Source organism: Hippopotamus amphibius, chromosome 2 (assembly GCF_030028045.1).
Source record: "Hippopotamus amphibius kiboko isolate mHipAmp2 chromosome 2, mHipAmp2.hap2, whole genome shotgun sequence".
Taxonomy (NCBI): Eukaryota; Metazoa; Chordata; class Mammalia; order Artiodactyla; family Hippopotamidae; genus Hippopotamus; species Hippopotamus amphibius.
In genome coordinates, this window is record NC_080187.1 from 142,892,049 (window position 1) to 142,909,177 (window position 17,129).

The 17,129-nt window shown below is 51.1% G+C and overlaps 1 pseudogene; it reads right to left on the reverse strand.

Moving 5' to 3' along the window:
* Positions 1-6,549: 6,549 nt before the first annotated feature.
* LOC130844524 (aggrecan core protein-like) lies at positions 6,550-17,009 on the reverse strand (annotated as a pseudogene).
* Positions 17,010-17,129: the final 120 nt, after the last annotated feature.

The window sequence follows — 17,129 nt, forward strand, 5'->3', positions numbered from 1 at the left end:
CTTGGGAAGAAGAGACCAAAAGGCGAGGTGGTGCTGAGAAGCCCAACTCTCCCTTGTCCCTGTTGCCTGGGGTGGACCCTGACCTGCACTTTTCAGGAATGAAGGCAGAAGCCCAGCAGGGTGTGACCTCCGTGGAGAGGAGATTCCAGCTGATGCCTGAACAGGTTGGGGCAGATTTCACTGTGGCCGCATGTGTCCCCATGACAGCTCCGGGGGTTGGGACTCCTGTAAAATATCCCCATTTTACAGAAGAAGAGACTGAGGCAGAAGTTGCCGAGGGATGAGTAGAGCCACAAGGTAAGAGCAGGGCTCCTGGCTATGTCCTAGGTCTGCTCTCTGAGGAGCTGCTCTGGGCCACCAGGAGCGGGTCTGCTTGAGCTAAGGAGTCAGGCTTCGTTCCTAACTGGTAAGATGGGACATAAACCAGCCCCCGGCAGGGTCCCCGGAGAAGAGTGTAAGATGACATGTGTGAAGCACAGAGCCCAGAACTACTCACACAGCAGCCGCTCAACAAACAGCACCTTCCCTGCCTCCGTCCTTCACAACATCGGTACCTAAACCCATCATTTGCAGGCATCAGCCCCAGGTGTGTGGGGACCCGGGTAGGTCAGGCATCTAGAGGGGCAGCAGGAGCAGCTCTTCCTTTCATCGGGGTCAGGGGTGACGGTGCTGCTTATGGGTCCCCACCACCCCCAGCCTGGTGCTGGGCCCCCTGCCTGTGGGGTCTCAGCCCCCTTCTCAGCCCCTCTGATGGACGGGGACCCTGAGCTCACAGAGGGAGACACTCCAGCCAGGTGGGCTGACGGACGCTGGGGTCTCTCGAGAGCATCAACCCCTGTGCTTCCCACCTGACTGCCTCCCCCCACTGAGAAGCTGGCTGTGCAGGAGGCAGGGAGCCCGGGAGAGGGGCGGGGCCACAGCACACGCTGCCCTCTGGGACCTGACCCTCACCTCGGGGCCCACCTGGGAGGTAGGGTGGGTGCCTCCCCAGCTTTTCTCACCCCTGGGGCATCCAAACCCCAGAACCAGAAGCAGGAAGTCAGCTTAGAGATTTCCTTTGGGAAAGCTTTTCCTCTGGGAATCCTGCTTCCTATTCTTTCAAGGAAGCTTGAAGCCCTGGAAGGAACTTCCAGGAGTCTGGGAGTCAGAGCTTGGGGTCACCTTCCAGGCCAGGCTGCACCACTGCCCCGGCTCCCTCTGAGCCTCAGCTCAGTGGCTGAGTGAGGACAGCCTAGAGGGTCCCTGGAGCAGCCCCCAACCATGTTAAAGACCCAGCCCCTCACACCTCCTGCCAGAGTGTCCCTCAGGCTGGTTCTGCCTGCAAGGCTGCCTGGGGGAGAGATGGCCCAAGGGCTCCACCGGGTGGCCTGTCACAGCCAGACATGCAGCTGCACCCAGCAGCTTCCGAGGTTCATAACAATCATAACAGCAGAGGTCAGGACCCTGACACTGAGGAGACAGGGAAGGAGAGAACCCTGAGAGGTCAGGCTGTTCCTCCCCACCCTCTCACACCAGGTTCCCAGGTGTCAGCGGCACAAACGGGAGGCACCGCCATTGTAAAGCCGTCTGAATGAAGAGCAGTGGATGTAGGGTCGGGTCGGCCTTTATTTGAATCCCTTGAGTTCTTTTTTTATATGTATATACATTTATTTATTTATTTATTTATTATTTTATTGGCTGTGTTGGGTCTTTTTTTGCTGTGCGTGGGTTTTCTTCTTAGTTGCGGTGAGTGGGGGCTACTCTTTGTTGCGGTGCGCGGGCTCCTCATTGCCGTGGCTTCTCTTGTTGCGCAGCATGGGCTCTAGGCGCGTGGGCTTCAGTAGTTGCAGCACATGAGCTCAATAATTGTGGCTCACGGGCTCTAAAGCGCAGGCTCAGTAGTTGTGGCGCATGGGCTTAGTTGCTCCGCAGCATGTGGGATCTTCATGGAACAGGGATCGAACCCATGTCCCCTGCATTGGCAGGCAGATTCTCAACCACTGTGCCACCTAGGAAGCCCTGAATCCCTTGAGTTCTTAATCTCACTTTGTGTCCCTCATCCATGCAGTGGGCTGTTTAGGACACATCCTGCAGCGCTTTGCCCTCTCTCTGCATGAACAGGCAGCCAAAGGAGATGGGGGGATGGGGGGAGGGGTGGCAAGGCTGGACAGTGACAGGAGCCCCCTGGAGGTGCTCAGCCCTTAAGTCATGGCTCATCCGTGGCTGCACATCACAGTCACCTGATGCTCGGGCAGTGCTTCTCAAAGCAGGGTCCCCGGACCAGCAGCAGAACCTCAACGGGGAACTTGCTGGGAATGCAGATTCCTGGGCTCCACCCCAGTCCTGCTGAATCAGAAACTCTGGGATGGGGCCTGGCAGCCCCCAGGTGGTGCTGACCCTGGTCCTGTGCGAGAACATGGTGCTTAGGTACCAGGCTGCTAAAAAGCTCCTGAGGTGATTCCAGTGTCTTAGGCATCAGAGTCACCTCTGGAGGTGACAATACTAACAGGCACCTGCCAATCCCCGCTCCCCACCCCCATCCCACCAGGGATTCTGGTTCAGTGGCGCTGAGATAGGATCCAGACATGGATTAAAAAAACAACTGTGCAACCGATTGAGCAGTCACTGCTCTGGTTTGGACTCTTCTCCACATGCCCTGCACACACCCTTCCTTCTCAGGGCCGGGCCCTGCAGCAGAGGACAGCTGGTCAGCTACAGCAGCAGGTGGTGGAGAGAATAATCACCAGTTATTGACATTTGGTGCCTGCTTGAGCTGCAACAGGCCTGGTGCTGGGGGCTTTGAATTAACATCTCACAAGAACCCTATGAATTGTTAGAATTCCCTGCTTTACAGATGGAGAAACTGAGGCACAGAGAGGTTGAGTAACTCGCCCTAGCTCACACACCTAATAAAGGGCAGAACCCGGATTTCAACTTCGTTCCTACAGACTCCAGAGTCCACTACTTTTACTTGCTCGTTTTACAAGTAAGAGGAAGGGATGATTTGCTGAAGGTCACCAGGGGTGGTACCCATCCCACCCCCATTACCTTTGCCTCAAAGTTCACCAGTGCCCCGGCACCAATTTTAAGATGTGATGAATGACCTCTGAGCAGGGTGCCACCCCCAGGAAATAATGCCACCCTTCTGGGCATTAACGCAGCTGGAAAAGGGAGGCAGAGACCAGGGATATTAAGTCACATGGACTTGTTCCTGGACCCACAGGAGTCAGGATGTTAAGGAAATTGACACTTGCCCCGAGCCCAGGTCACGTGTTCCTTGTCCTCTGAGTGCTGGGTGGTGTCCACCGACACCTGGCTCAGAGAGAAGAAAGAAAAAGACAGGAGGAGGATCCGAGGGAGTAGAGAAAATATACAGCCACTTTATTGCTAAAAATGCGTTTTTCAAAAGTAAGAGAGTCGTTCTGAAGAGACGGAGGGTCTCGTCTTTGGGGAGGGGGCTGAACACCAGCAGGCGGGCAGCCCTCACTGGTCTCGAATTCTCCTGGAGACTCGGTAGAGCTCCATGGTTGCCCTGGCGTCTTCCACCGAGTTGTGTCCCCACACGCTGTCCTGCAGGCACAGGTGCAGAGTGGGGACTTGGGGCCGAATCCAGGTGCCCTGTGTGACCCGGGCCTTCCCTGCTCACACCCTGACTTCCAGGGCTGAAGTGGGGCAGTGGGTGTGTCTCCCCAGGCCCCTGCCACCCTGGACTCAGCAGGTGGCTGCAGCAGGCCTGGCTCCCACATTAGCAGGAGCCCCAGGCCCCGGCCAGGCCCAGAATCCAGCATCCTGAGGGCCAGGCTGTGCCCTCCAGGGGCTTCCAACCCGCTGGGTGGGGGCGGGGCCCTGCAGACTTGGCCCCCGACCCAGAGGGGCTGAAGCAGTTCTCACAGGGAGCCCCGGGGCCCCAGGGAATGTGGACACAGATGCTTCTAAAGCGCTCCTTGCTCAGCACGGTGAGAACAGGGCTCTTCAGGGAGTTGAGGTGCTGACACGCTGTCCTCGGTCCCCGGTACCACCAGCCCTTCTGAGGGGCCCAATCTCAGGCCCACCCCCTGCCTCCCACATGTTCCTGCCCCCCCAGCCAAGCTGCCCCCACTCCTCAGGCTGGGGCTCGCGCTCTCCCCTCCCTGGGCCACCTCTCCCGCCTCCTCCACGAAGATGCCCCCTTCAACCCCCACTCAGACCCGGTGTCCTGCCTGCCCCCCATCCTCCGTCCCTGCTCCAGGACACCTGCCCTCCCCGCTGTGGACACGCCCCGCAGGTGTGCTGATGGGCAGGTCATGGGCCACCCTCCCTTCAACCAGGGTCTCTCAAGGATGGGCCGGGCCTTGCTCAGGTGGGTCCTCAGGCTCTGGTCCCGCCTGGCCCAGAGCAGGCGCTTCTTAAACATCCGTTGAGCTGGAAGGGCCCACGTGTGGCCGCAGCCCCTCCTGTGCAGCCCGCCTCCCCTGGGCCCTTCCGCCTGGGGCTCCGGGGTCCCTGCTCACCTGTGGCTGCACGTGCTGAGGAATAAGAGCCCCGGGAGCAGCGTCGGCTCCTGCCTGATGGGAGCTGTGTGTAGACAGTGCAGCTCCCGGGACCCACCTGCGCTCTGCGCTCCACACCCTTTCCCAGAGCTGGGCGGGGGCAGGAAGCTTCAGGTACCCACAGGGAACCCGGTGTGATTTTGAAAACAAACAAAGACGCCTTGACTGGGTGCCTTCCCTGCCCTGCTCTTCCTCCTCCCTCTACCAGGCTTCCTGGGTCAGCTCTCAGGTAAACCCTGCTCTCCTTCTGGGGAAACCCCACCCCTCCCTCACAGCACACAGCCTCTCAGGGCTACAGGGGAGACAAATCTTTGGGACCAAATATTTGCTCTGGAGCCACTGGTGGACTTTACAGTCCTGGAGGGAAGGCCAGGCCCCTGGGCTCACTCACAGGATTGATCCCTCGAAGGCAGGTCTGTCTGTCCTGCTGTGCAGCCCAGCCCTCAGCAGCCGCGCTCAGGGAGCAATGGGCCATGGAGCTTACTTTACGTATGTTTTGCCTCATTAAAAGCAAACAGAACTCTGCCTCTAAAAAATGTCAGAAAGAGAGGGTTCCGTAAGACAGCAAAGAAGAAGTCTGTTGAGTCAGCAGGTGTGGAAAAAGAAGTAAAGCGGTTGCTGAGCACGGATGCTGAAGCTGTCAGTACCCGTTGGGAGATAATTGCTGAAAACAAAACAAAAGAAACGGAAAATCAAGGCCTTGATATGTCTTCCCCAGGAATGTCTGGCCACAGGCAGGGCCATGACTCATTAGAACATGATGAGCTTCGGGAGGTATTCAATGACCTCAGCAGCAGCAAAGATGAAGATGAGACACAGCATCAAGACGAAGAAGATAGAAACATCATTGACACTGAGGAAGATCTGGAAAGGCAGCTACAGGACAAGCTAAATGAATCAGATGAACAGCACCAAGAAAACGAGGGAACCAATCAGCTGGTTATGGGAATTCAGAAACAGACTGATAACATGAAAGGCACGCTCCAAGAGATCCAGGACAGGGCAAAGCCACAGGAGGATCTCATCATGAAAGTGGAAAACCTGGCTCTTAAGAACAGATTTCAGGCTGTGCTGGATGAACTGAAACAAAAGGAGGACCGAGAAAAGGAGCAGCTCAGCTCCTTGCAAGAAGAGCTGGAATCACTCCTAGAGAAGTGAGGAGGGTTTTGATACTTAATTTCATTCCTGAGAGCCGTCAGCACTGAAAGAAAAATTTTGTTTCCATCACCTGGACTAGATAGTAAAACTTTGCAGTAGTTCCCAGTTTCCTCAGCTGCCTTCTATTGGATTTGTCTTACAGACAAATATAACTGAATTTCTACCTCATTTGTCTTTTGGAACCACTTTGCTAGGTGTTTGTCCTGTAGGAAGTAGGAGTGTATAGACAGACAGATGTAGGGAAGTTGTAGGATTAGTGAAGTGAACAATTCAGCTTAGTAATTCATCACAGCTTCACTGTAGGACGTTGCTGCTGTTTCTCCATTTACCAGAGGCTGCCATTGCTACTCTGATGTCATCTGAGATAAATAAGTAGAGTCTACTCTGGAGGCAGTGAAGGTTGTTTGCATATGTTTTCCCATGCTCTAGCTATTCCCAGCTATTCAAAGCAGTTTTCCACATTTTGAATTGCAAATCATTTCATACAGTTGTTTTCACAATAAATAAAAGCAACTAATTTTCACCTTAAAAAAAAAAAGCAAACAGAATGTAAAGTTATTCACAAAATACGTAACCCCCAAAGTTTAAGAAAGAAGTAAGTGAAGAAATAGTGGCAAAGAGAAAAATGAGTAGGAAGAATAATGATGTGTAATTTTCAGGGAGAAAATGTTCCTGTAGGGCAGTGTTGCTAGTGGTTACTCACTCCACGGCAGGACAGAGGACCAAGGATTTGGGACAGGTCATCGGGGCCTGACCTAGAACTGGTTAAGGTGTCCCTCCAGCCCCAGCCGAGGTTGGCCTCAGTGTCAGGCTGGCATCAGCTCAGCGCTGGTCAATGTTCCAACCCATCGTGCCCACACTCTGATGGTGGCCTGGGGCTCGCTCACCTGACAGTCTGGTCGTCCGGCCAGCTGGTGTTGCACTGGTGGAAGCTGGCCTTGCAGGCGGCCTGCAGCTGCTCGGGCGTGGTGAGGATGGCGCTGTTCTGCAGGCAGGCCCGCTGTGTCCTGTTGAAGTCCAGGGTGTAGTGCATGGAGATGGCTCTCTAATGGAACACGATGCCTGCAAGACACACACAAGGGCGAGAGAGCAGCTCAGGCACAGCCTCCCATCACCCAGGCTTTTGCAGAGTTAGGGTAAGAGTCAAGGGGACTTAGTCAAGGGGACTGGGCTGTGCCTCTAGCTGGTGGGTGGATCCTGTCTCTACATTTGCACCTGGTCCTTCTGCCTTTGCTGGAGCAGCTCCAGTAACAGGGAGCTCACTACTTCACAAGGCATCTTCTTGGAAACCTGTGATAATTCTGATAATTGGAAAGTTCTTTGACTTGAACTAAAATCTGCCTCCTTATAATTTTTTCTTGTCACTCCAGGACCCCATATTTGCTTTGCAGAAAGAGACACTCACAGCTCCATGCACCCTCAGCGCAGCGGCATCCTGGGGGGAGTCCTGTTTCAGGCACAGGCAGGAGTGGCCCATCATTGGCAGAGTCTCCCAACAGAAAAAAATCTGGTGCTGACTGAAGTCCTAAAGCCAACCAAGGACACAACCAAATTCTTTGGTCCATCGAGAGAAAAGGAACTGGGGAGTCCTCATCCCTTTCTTTGGCTTCTGGAACTGGAGGTGAGGGCAGGAAAAGACACCTGGGTGGAGAGTCAGGAGACTGCTCTGGTTCACCTCCAGAGAAACCTCAGGCAAGTCACTTAACCTCAGTTTGCTTGTCTATAAAATGGGGATGATCACAGGGCAACCAAATCACAGGATTTGTTGGAAGAACAGACTGTCATTTACACGTGACTGTAGCCCCAGAGTATTTAATTCACTTAAATTCCACAAAGAGTGGACTTATCCTCTCTGTTTTGCAGAGGAAGCAACTGAAAGTTAAGTAATTTGACTGAGGTAAACCTTCACGGGGAGGAGCTGGGATTTGAAAGCCAGCCAGCCTGGGTGCACACCCGTGAGGATGCCATTCCGGTTCTTCTTGCAGGTGAAGCAGGGTCCCTGTGGGAGGCTCTCACCTTTCACCACCACCTCCAGGGTGGCCTTGCTGTCCTTGATGCTGTGTATCACCTCGCAGCGATAGATCCCAGAGTCCTTGGAGCACAGGTTCTGGATTTCCAGGGTGGGGTCGCTGGGGATGACCGGGTAGTTGGGCAGCGTGGCCTTGTCTTTGTAGGCACTGTTGACCCGCACCCACCCTTCAGTGGCCACCAGCAGCACCACCTCCTTCTCCTTGGAAATGTGGCTCCACTTGATTCTGGGGTGGAGGGGGCGGTGGTCTCAGGGTGCATGGGGCCGATGAAGTCGCAGGGCGTGGTGAGGGGTCTCCCAGGAGGACCCGCAGCGGGGACGGTTCAGGGATGCTGACACTCAGCGAGTTGTCAGGGTCTGTGCGGGAGACATGGGGGTGGGAGTCAGACCTGTTAGTGCCCAGAGAGGACCACCCAGCCTCCCTGTCAGTCCTCCTGGAAATGACAATGTCTACGCTGGGGGAGCCTCCTGTGCCACATGGAATTCCCTTTCCAGAGCAGCTTCCTCCAGATCCTTGGTCTCTGCACCTCAAGTCAGGAACTTGGAACCAGAAAGGTTTGCAGAGGAGGGCAGGGGGAACTTCAGAGAGGAGACCACCTCTCTGCCTCTCAAACTGGGGTACCCTAGGGCATGCCAAGCCATAGGATATACAGGAATGATCTTCCCAGAGTGACAGCTTGACTCAAAGATTGGGGAAAAATTATTTTTCCATAGAATAAATTATTATTTTTTTATTATATTATTATTTTTTTAAGAACTTTTATTGAGATACAGTTAACAGACAATAAAGAGCATATATTTAGAGTGTACAATTTGGTATCCCAATCTCCCAATTCATTCCCCCCCAACCCTCCCTGCTTTCCCCACTTGGTATCCATATCTTTGTTCTCTACATCTGTATCTTTCTTTCTGCCTTGCATTTCCTCTTTCATAGTAGTTCACATTTGCCTTAGGTATTGAGGTGCTCCTATACTGGGTGTATGTATATTTATAATTATTATCTCCTCTTCTTGGATGGATCCCTTGATCTTTATGTAACGTCCTTTCTTGTCTCTTGTAACATTTTTTATTTTAAAGTCTATTTTATCTGATATGAGTATTGCTACTCCAGCTTTCTTTCTTTCTTTCTTTTTAAACATTAATTAATTTATTTATTATTTATTGGCTGCGTTGGGTCTTCATTGCTGCGTGCGGGCTTTCTCTAGTTGCAGAGAGCGGGGGCTACTCTTTGTTGGGGAGCACAGACTCTAGGCGTGCAGGCTTCAGTATTTGTGGCACGTGGGCTCAGTAGTTGTGGCTCCCCGGCTCTAAAGCACAGGCTCAGTAGTTGTGGCATGCGGGCTTCGTCGCTCCACGGTATGTGGGATCTTCCCGGACCAGGGCTCGAACCCATGTCCCCTGCATTGGCAGGTAGATTCTTACCCTCTGTGCCATCAGGGAAGTCCCTCCAGCTTTCTTTTGATTTTCATTCCCATAGAATATCTTTTTCCATCCCCTCACTTTCAGTCTGTATGTGTCCCTAGGTCTGAAGTGGGTCTCTTGTAGACAGCATATATGTGGCTCTTGTTTTTGTATCCATTCAGCCAGTCTGTGTCTTTTGGTTGGTGCATTTCGTCCATTTACATTCAAGGTGATTATCGATATGTATGTTCCTATTACCATTTTCTTAATTGTTTTGGGTTTGTTTTTGTCGATCGTTTTTTTCTCTTGTGTTTCCCACTTAGAGAAGTTTCTTTAGCATTTGTTGTAAGGCTGGTTTGGTGATGTTGAATTCTCTTAGCTGTTGCTTGTCTGTAAACCTTTTGATTTCTCCCTCGAATCTGAATGAGATCCCTGCTGGGTAGAGTATTCTTGGTGGTAGGTTCTTCCCTTTCTTCACTTTAAATATATCATGCCACTCCCTTCTGGCTTGCAGAGTTTCTGCTGAGAAATCAGCTGTTAATCTGATGGGAGTTCCCTTGTATGTTATTTGTTGTTTTTCCCTTGTTGCTTTCAATAACTTTTCTCTGTCTTTAATCAGTTTGTCAGTAGTCAGTTTGACTACTATATGTCTTGGCGTGTTTCTCCTTGGGTTTATCCTGCCTGGGACTCTCTGTGCTTCTTGCACTTGGGTAGCTATTTCCTTTCCCATGTTAGGGAAGTTTTCAACTATAATCTCTTCCAATATTTTCTCGGGTCCTTTCTCTCTCTTCTCCTTCTGGGACCCCTATAATGCGAATGTTGGTGCATTTAACATTGTCGCAGAGGTCTCTTAGTCCGTCTTCAGTTCTTTTCATTCTTTTTTCTTTATTCTTTTCCGCATCAGTGGTTATCACCTTTCTGCCTTCCAGGTCACTTATTTGCCCTTTTGCCTCAATTAATCTGCTATTGGTTCCTTCTAGTGTATTCTTCATTGCAGTTATTGTGTTGCACATCTCTGTTTGTTTGCTCGTTAATTCTGCAGAGGGTCAGACTGGGCTGAGGTGGGATATAATTAGACTCCACATTAAACCATGGAAGGTATCAACAGGGAAGATGCAGCATTGCCAAATCCTGTTAGAAGGCAAAGATCTTCCTGGAATGAGGAAGAGACACTTTCACAAAATAGCACCTTTTATGGTGAGTCATACACTGAAGGGATCCTTTTATCCAGGAGAGCCTACAGGTTGAAAAGAAAACTGTTTCAGATATTTGTTGGTGGCAGATACATAACAAAGCAAGGAAGGAGGAGCAGGAATGTTTGGGGTCCAGCTCTAGCCTTTTGATGTCTTTGGCCGTCACCACCAGGTTCTTCACAGAAATCTCCCTCTGCTGCTCAGCCCTGGCACAGGACACAGCATGGTTTTAGTGGGGACAGCTGGAAGTGACAGCAGTGCCGGCTCTGCAGTTCTGTTTTGTTTTGCTTCACTTTTTATAAATTTATTTATTTATTTATTTATTGGCTGCGTTTGGTCTTCGTTGCTGTACATGGGCTTTCTCTAGTTGCGGCGCACAGGGGCTACTCTTCATTGTGGTTCATGGGCTCCTCATTGTAGCTTCTCTCGTGGAGCACGGGCTCTAGGCACGTGGGCTTCAGTATTTGTGGCACAGGGGCTCAATAGTTGTGGCTCACAGGCTCTAGAGCACAGGCTCAATAGTTGTGGTGCACGGGCTTAGTTGCTCCATGGCATGTGGTCTCTTCCCGGAGCAGGAATTGCACCCCTGTCCCCTGCATTGGTAGGCAGATTCTTAACCACTGCACCACCTAGGAAGTCCGCGTGCAGTTTTAAAATCTCTCAACCAACCATTATGAACTGGTTGGCCTTTTGTGGGGAAACCTCCCCAGGGTACTGCCAGGGGCTGGATACTGTGGGTCCCAGAGCAAGAGCACGAATGGAGACGCACAGACCATTTGTCTAAATATTTGAAAGTCCACGTGTTGTTTCAATTAGACCTGCCGCTCTGGGTACAATTACTGTAAAATGGGTGAGCGAGGGGGAGGAAGTGATGTCATTGGAGACCCCAGGTAAAAGCCTGGTGACAGGTCGACAGTCACCGGCTGAGCCCTCACTTGTGTGGTTGGTGATGGAGGAAGGAGTGGGGCTGCTGCTTCTACAGCAGCTGGTTCTAGGTGGCAGCTACTGGTCATCAGGGGTCACTATGGGAGAGGCACCTGAGTGCCAGGGCTCAGGCAGAGGTGGGAGCTTCTGTCTCCACCAAGCTGGGTACCAGACGCAAGGGCGCTGCCTACTGGCTGAGGAGATCAAGGGGCTCTCTGTTTGCATCCACTGTGGGCAAAGAAAGTGTAGCTCAATGTGCTGGGCTGCTTCTCCAGGGGTCTGACCTGTTTGAAGAGGAGCCTTTTCTCCAGCTGCGTCCCCAGCACCCTGCCCCTCCACCAACCTCAGCTCATCCACCTGTTGCATCTTGCAGGCGAACTAGGCTCCCCCACACCCACCAGGTGTCACAGGGGAGGGGCTCCAATTCCCTGGGCCTTGGGCTCTCTATGAACTCACAGGAGACCCTGCCTGCATGGGTTCCTCTTGTGTGAGAGTGTGTGTGTGTGTGGTGTGTTTGAGGGAAGGGAGGGTGGAATGAGGGAGGTTGTGCTGTGCTGACAATGCAGGTCTGTTCTGAAGCCCAGAGGAAAAAATTATTACAAAGTAAAAGAAAGAAAATTTTGGCATTTCCAAGAATGCTTAAATAATTGTTGCTCTTCTGGCCCTCAGATTGTCAGTGTGTTTAAGAGCTCTGGGCTGAGTCCTTTTCACCACCCTGTGTCCTGAGGGCAGGCTAGTGCCGTCCTGTCTGTAAGGATTTCCCCAGGGTGTGTGGTGCCCTGGGGGACTCCACAGCGAGGCAGCAGAGAGGTACATTGGGCTTCAAGGAGAGATGGTGAGGATGCCATGTCGCTGCTCAGGGACACGTCCACAGGCTCACAACTCACAGCATTTCAGACACATGGAGGCTTCCAGGGGGCCTCCCTGAGGGCTGAATTCTCTACCACACAAATGCCTGATTATCTTATTGCCCAGTCAGATCCCAGGGCACATGAAGAGGGGACCAACGTCCTTCTTATTTGGGGGCCACTCTCATCTTAATCAAATCGCGCTGGGCTGAGCCGGATGCGGAGTGTTTGCAGGATCCCTGGGCATCTGTCTGCCCTTGTTATCTGCCCAGGGGTTGAGGGCGCTTTGTCTTTGCGTGTGTGTTGAGCTGTGATGCTGCTTTAGCCATGATTGGCTCAGGTGCCTCTTCCCGACGGATGCAGGACATCACTCCCTGGGAGCAGGTGGGTCTTTTCTGGGGCTCCCAGAGGTGCAAGAGGAGGAGGAGCAGTGGGCTGGTTGTTGGAGGCCCAGGTTCTGCTCCCAGCTCTGCCCTTAAGTGACTGTGTGCTCCTGAGCAAGGCACCTAATCCTGCCGAAAAGGGCGCGGGCAGGACTCAGCCTGAGTCTTCACACCCCACAGGTTGTGCCCAGTGAGGTGCGGGTCATGAGATCGTTTGGGCAGAGTGAATACAAGCGGCCCTTCTCTGGCTGGGAATCGCTCCTCCCGTCCCTTCCCTTCCCTTCCCTGGGGACTCTCACACTGTCCTGACCCTGAGGAACCAGATTATTTCCTGGGGACCCTGCATGCCCTCTGTATACACACATCACAGATGTCAAAGGGCAGCCATGGTAACTTCCTCTGTGGTTAGAACAGACACACAAACACACCCTCATGTCCCCTGCCTTGGTCACAGTGGAGGTAAATGGGTAACTCCTTCTCTGGTTGTCCCTATATGACCTGTTACAGTAAGTGTAAGTTTGAGTGCAGCGTCCCTCTTTCACGTTTTGGAACCCCCTTCGCTGCACATCGGCCGCGTTCCTATTCTGGGGGGACATCCCACAGGCTTCCCTGTAAGTGGATGTTAGTCCCCTGTTTACACCTCAGTCATGGCTTCCCACGGAGTCCCAAATGCTTAATGTGGTACCCAAGGCTGTGAATGGCTTTTCCTTGCCAGATTCCGCATCTCTCTCTCTCTCTCTCTCTCTCTCTCTCTCTCTCGTCCATAAACGTTGCTCAGTGCTCGTGCTCCTGGCCTCTCCTCCTCACTGTGAGAAGTGCCCCACCCCCAGCAGAGCCCTGGTTCAGGAGCCCCTCATTTCCTCAGGATGCACACGCCACACCACAGTCAACTGTCTGAAAGGGGTTTAATCCAACTATTGGAGGATACAGCAGCAATCCACCTCCCCAAAGGTTTCAGTAGTCACCATCTTCGAGTCATGTGATGGGGTTCCCAGGACTCCCTGAGTCACATGAGGAAAAGGGGACCATGATGATGAGTGTGGGTGTCATTGTCATGAGTGACTCCTTGTCCTGCCTCTAGAGGACGCTCTTGTGTATCCAGGGACCTCTGGCACGTGGGGGGCACCACAGTGGGGAGCCCTGAGTGTGAGCCCAGGAATCTGCTCACCCACACATGAGGGGAAGGTAGTGCAGGACTCACCTGACGTATTCCTGCAAGGCCAGCTTCCTACCCTGAGCCCGCAGGTCTGCTGAGTGTCCTGGGGTGGATGACAGGAGGTCTATAGGAGCCCTGTAACTGGATGCAACATTTTGAGTTTACGTGCATGTGTATTTCTGGCATCGTCATTCTCAGTGGAATGTGTGTACCTAAAAAGGTAAAGAGTTTCCAAGGGGCTCTCTTCCGTATCCCAAAGAAGTGGGGTTTCCTAATACTGCTGAACCAAACAGAGTCAGTGAGGGAGCATGGATGTGAGATTCTCTCTGGCTTGGTCCCTGGGGCAGTGACCTCCTTGGCGTCAGGAGAAGCACATTCAGAAATGCTTGGCAGCCTCTCTGAGCGTTTAATTCCCCCAGATCATCTCCTTCTCAAACTGCAGAATCAGAGCATGCTGGGTGGAGGGACCTCTTTGGACCTTTGGCTCAGCTCCTCCCTCCTCCCCAGCCCCGGGCTCATCCTCACTTCCCAAGAGAGCTCTGGGCAGTGCTGCTCACAGGGTGGTCTGCGGATTAGCGCTGGTGGCAGCTGTGCCTGGTCCTCAATGAGATTAAGCACAGAGAGTGAGAGGGAGCGTTGAGAAATTTTCATAGCACCTTGACATTGTCCAAAGATCCCACAGTATGATCAGAGTCCGCCAGTGTGGCCTGGATAGGAGTGTGTTCTGATGGCACAGCTGCAGAGACAGGAAAAGTCATGACCCACATGAAGGAGGCTGGGCCAGTGAATCAGAGCACTGCCTCCTTCATCCAGAATGTCTTGCCAATAAATCAACAAATAAAGTTAGGAAAACTAAACAGAGGACTTAGTGAAGAGGTAAAAAGTGTGAATTACAAAAGGACTGATACGTTAAATAATTGTCTTTTGTTTTGTGATAAAGTGGGAGCTAATTGTCAACAACTGTTGCTGCAGACAAAGTACAAACGTTATTAAGGGGAAGGTCCTGTAAAAATATTTAAACTATGGAACAAATTCCTGGAGATTCTGCAAGATAAGTTTGTTCCCAACTTTAAATTACTTAATTTTATTTTCGGCTGTGTCAGGTCTCAGTGGTGGCACCTGGGATCTTTCATGGGGCACGCCGGCTTTTCATTGCAGCACACGGGCTTCTCTCTAGTTGTGGCTCATGTGCTCAATAGTTGCAGCACGTGGGCTCAGTTGCCCCATGGCTTGTGGGATCTTAGTCCCCTGACCAGAGCTCGAACCCTTGTCCCCTGCATTGGAAGACAGATTCTTAACCACTGGAACACCAAGGAAGTCCCCTGGTCCCAACCTTTTAAACATGTCAGTTGGACAATCAGATTAGCTTATTACATTATATCTTCAGTATTTTTAATGACTTTAATACTAACCTTCTACTATGCTTTTTATTAGATTTTTTCATGTTATATGATTTTAATTAAATTAGCCACTCTATGAACATGTCGGAGTACTCCTCCTGAAACTTTATTTTTAAAGTCACATCATTACCCTTCTCAAAAATCTCAAATATTTTTTTAAAGGAAAATATTAAACTTCTCTATGTGACAATTAAGATCCTTGCAACTTGGCACTGAGTCCTTTTTCCTTCCTTATTGCTCATTGCTTTTTAAAAAATGATAATTGTATATATTTCAGGTGTATAATAAAATCTCATGGGAGTTATACCTTGCATTTTCCTCACTCATAACGAGTGAGCACTTTTTCACATGTTTATCTACCACTCACATATCTGTCTTTGCAAAATATTTCAGCCTATATTTTGCAGTCAAACTATGCCATTTGAACGAATGATTTATTTCTTTTATTAACTCATTTTTCCAATTTGGCAGTAACTATTGATTGGCACAAGTTATTCACTTTTCCAAAAGCACACAGTTACTCATTAGGTCAATTTAGTGCATCGAAATCATTTGTCTCTTGCATTGATTCTCATTTGTGTAAAACAGTAGCCATTCTCATAACCCAGAACCCCTGGAACAAGACTTAAAATTGTATAGAGGGTAAAATACCAAATTAAAAATTTTAAATTACAATTCTATGATATCTAAAGATAATAAAAAATTTTCACATTTAAATCAGTAAGATACACTAGAACATTTTAGGAAGTTTGGACTATTTGTAATTGGGTTGTTTGTCTATTTATTATTAAGTTGTCGCATTTCTTTTTATATTCTAGATACCGGAAATGAAAAAGATATTCTTTGTCATATTTTTTTAAAAGTTTCCAAGAAAGCTTGCCGACCTCCTGCTCTAGAGCACGGTGGGCACATGGATCCCAGGACCCTTTGTCATAATCCTGTGGTCCCCCAGGGTCTGACACTCACAGGTGAGGATCCAAGGGTGGTCAGTCTGAATGCCCACAGAGCCGGGAGGTAAGGAGATAAGTGAAAGGGATGCAGAGGACTAAGGCCCCCTGGAGAGGAGCAGCTGCATCCGTTGGGGGTGGTAGAAAAGCAAGACACAGTGGGAATGACACGGTCTCATGTCTATAAAATCGGGAAAAAATCCACAGATACACCCTACCAACATGTGTGCATATATGTACACACATGTCTAAATATGATGTGAGAGCATGTGAAGTGTGCTGAAGGCTGTATGTGAGGTTGAGGACATGGATGCTCCCTGGATGGAGGGGTGGACGCTCCTGTGAGCAGGCAGGAAGGCTGGGCCTGCGGAAGAGGGGAAACCGGTCACATGTGAGATGATCAGAGTCCTGCTTTATGTCAATTATACATGAGAATAAGAAAAATAGAGAAAGATACAAAGATGAGAATGGAAAGCAATGTAAAGTAAAGGGCGTAGCAGCTGCAAAGTTCCAGCCATGCCCCCCTCCCTCAAGGGAACGCAGCCCAGTGACACCAGATCTCTGGGCAGGAAGCTGGGGTGCTGGGTGTCTTCCCCGCTTCGGGCAGAGGGCGTGACTTCTGGACTTCATCCGCTCCACAGCTTACCCTTGCAGGTTCTAATTGCAGAGAGGGCTTCCCTGAAACTCGGGGGCTGGAATGAGGTAGAGGACGCTCCTGCAAAAGGGCGTAAATTTTAATACAAAGACGAGTTCAGTTGCCAAGAGCCGCCCTTCTGCCCCAAGGGCTGCCCAGGCTGGCCTGTCTCCACCACAGCGGCAGGAAGGCCGTCCCCTTGGCGGTTCTCTGATGGCGACAGACCCCAGCTATGAGAACTCGGCTCCTCTGGGAAGGGGACCCCGTGTCGCCAGCATGACCTCCAGCCCCAGGCCGCACGCAGGGTGCAGACTCATCATTAGTGGTAAATCCAGGCGGAGGTTTGAAGGACGGAGATGAGCACATGGCCGGCCGTGGCTCCTCTTCATCTTTTAGTCTTTACCCGTCTGAAAATAATCGTAGGGCATTGAGGAATTCTTGGTGTCTTTGTGTTTTGCCTTATGCAAACAGGGTTCCTGGCCAGGGCTCTTCAAACAAGCTTGGTGGCAGTCTGAGGTAGCAAAGATTGAAGACTTTGCTCCTCTGGA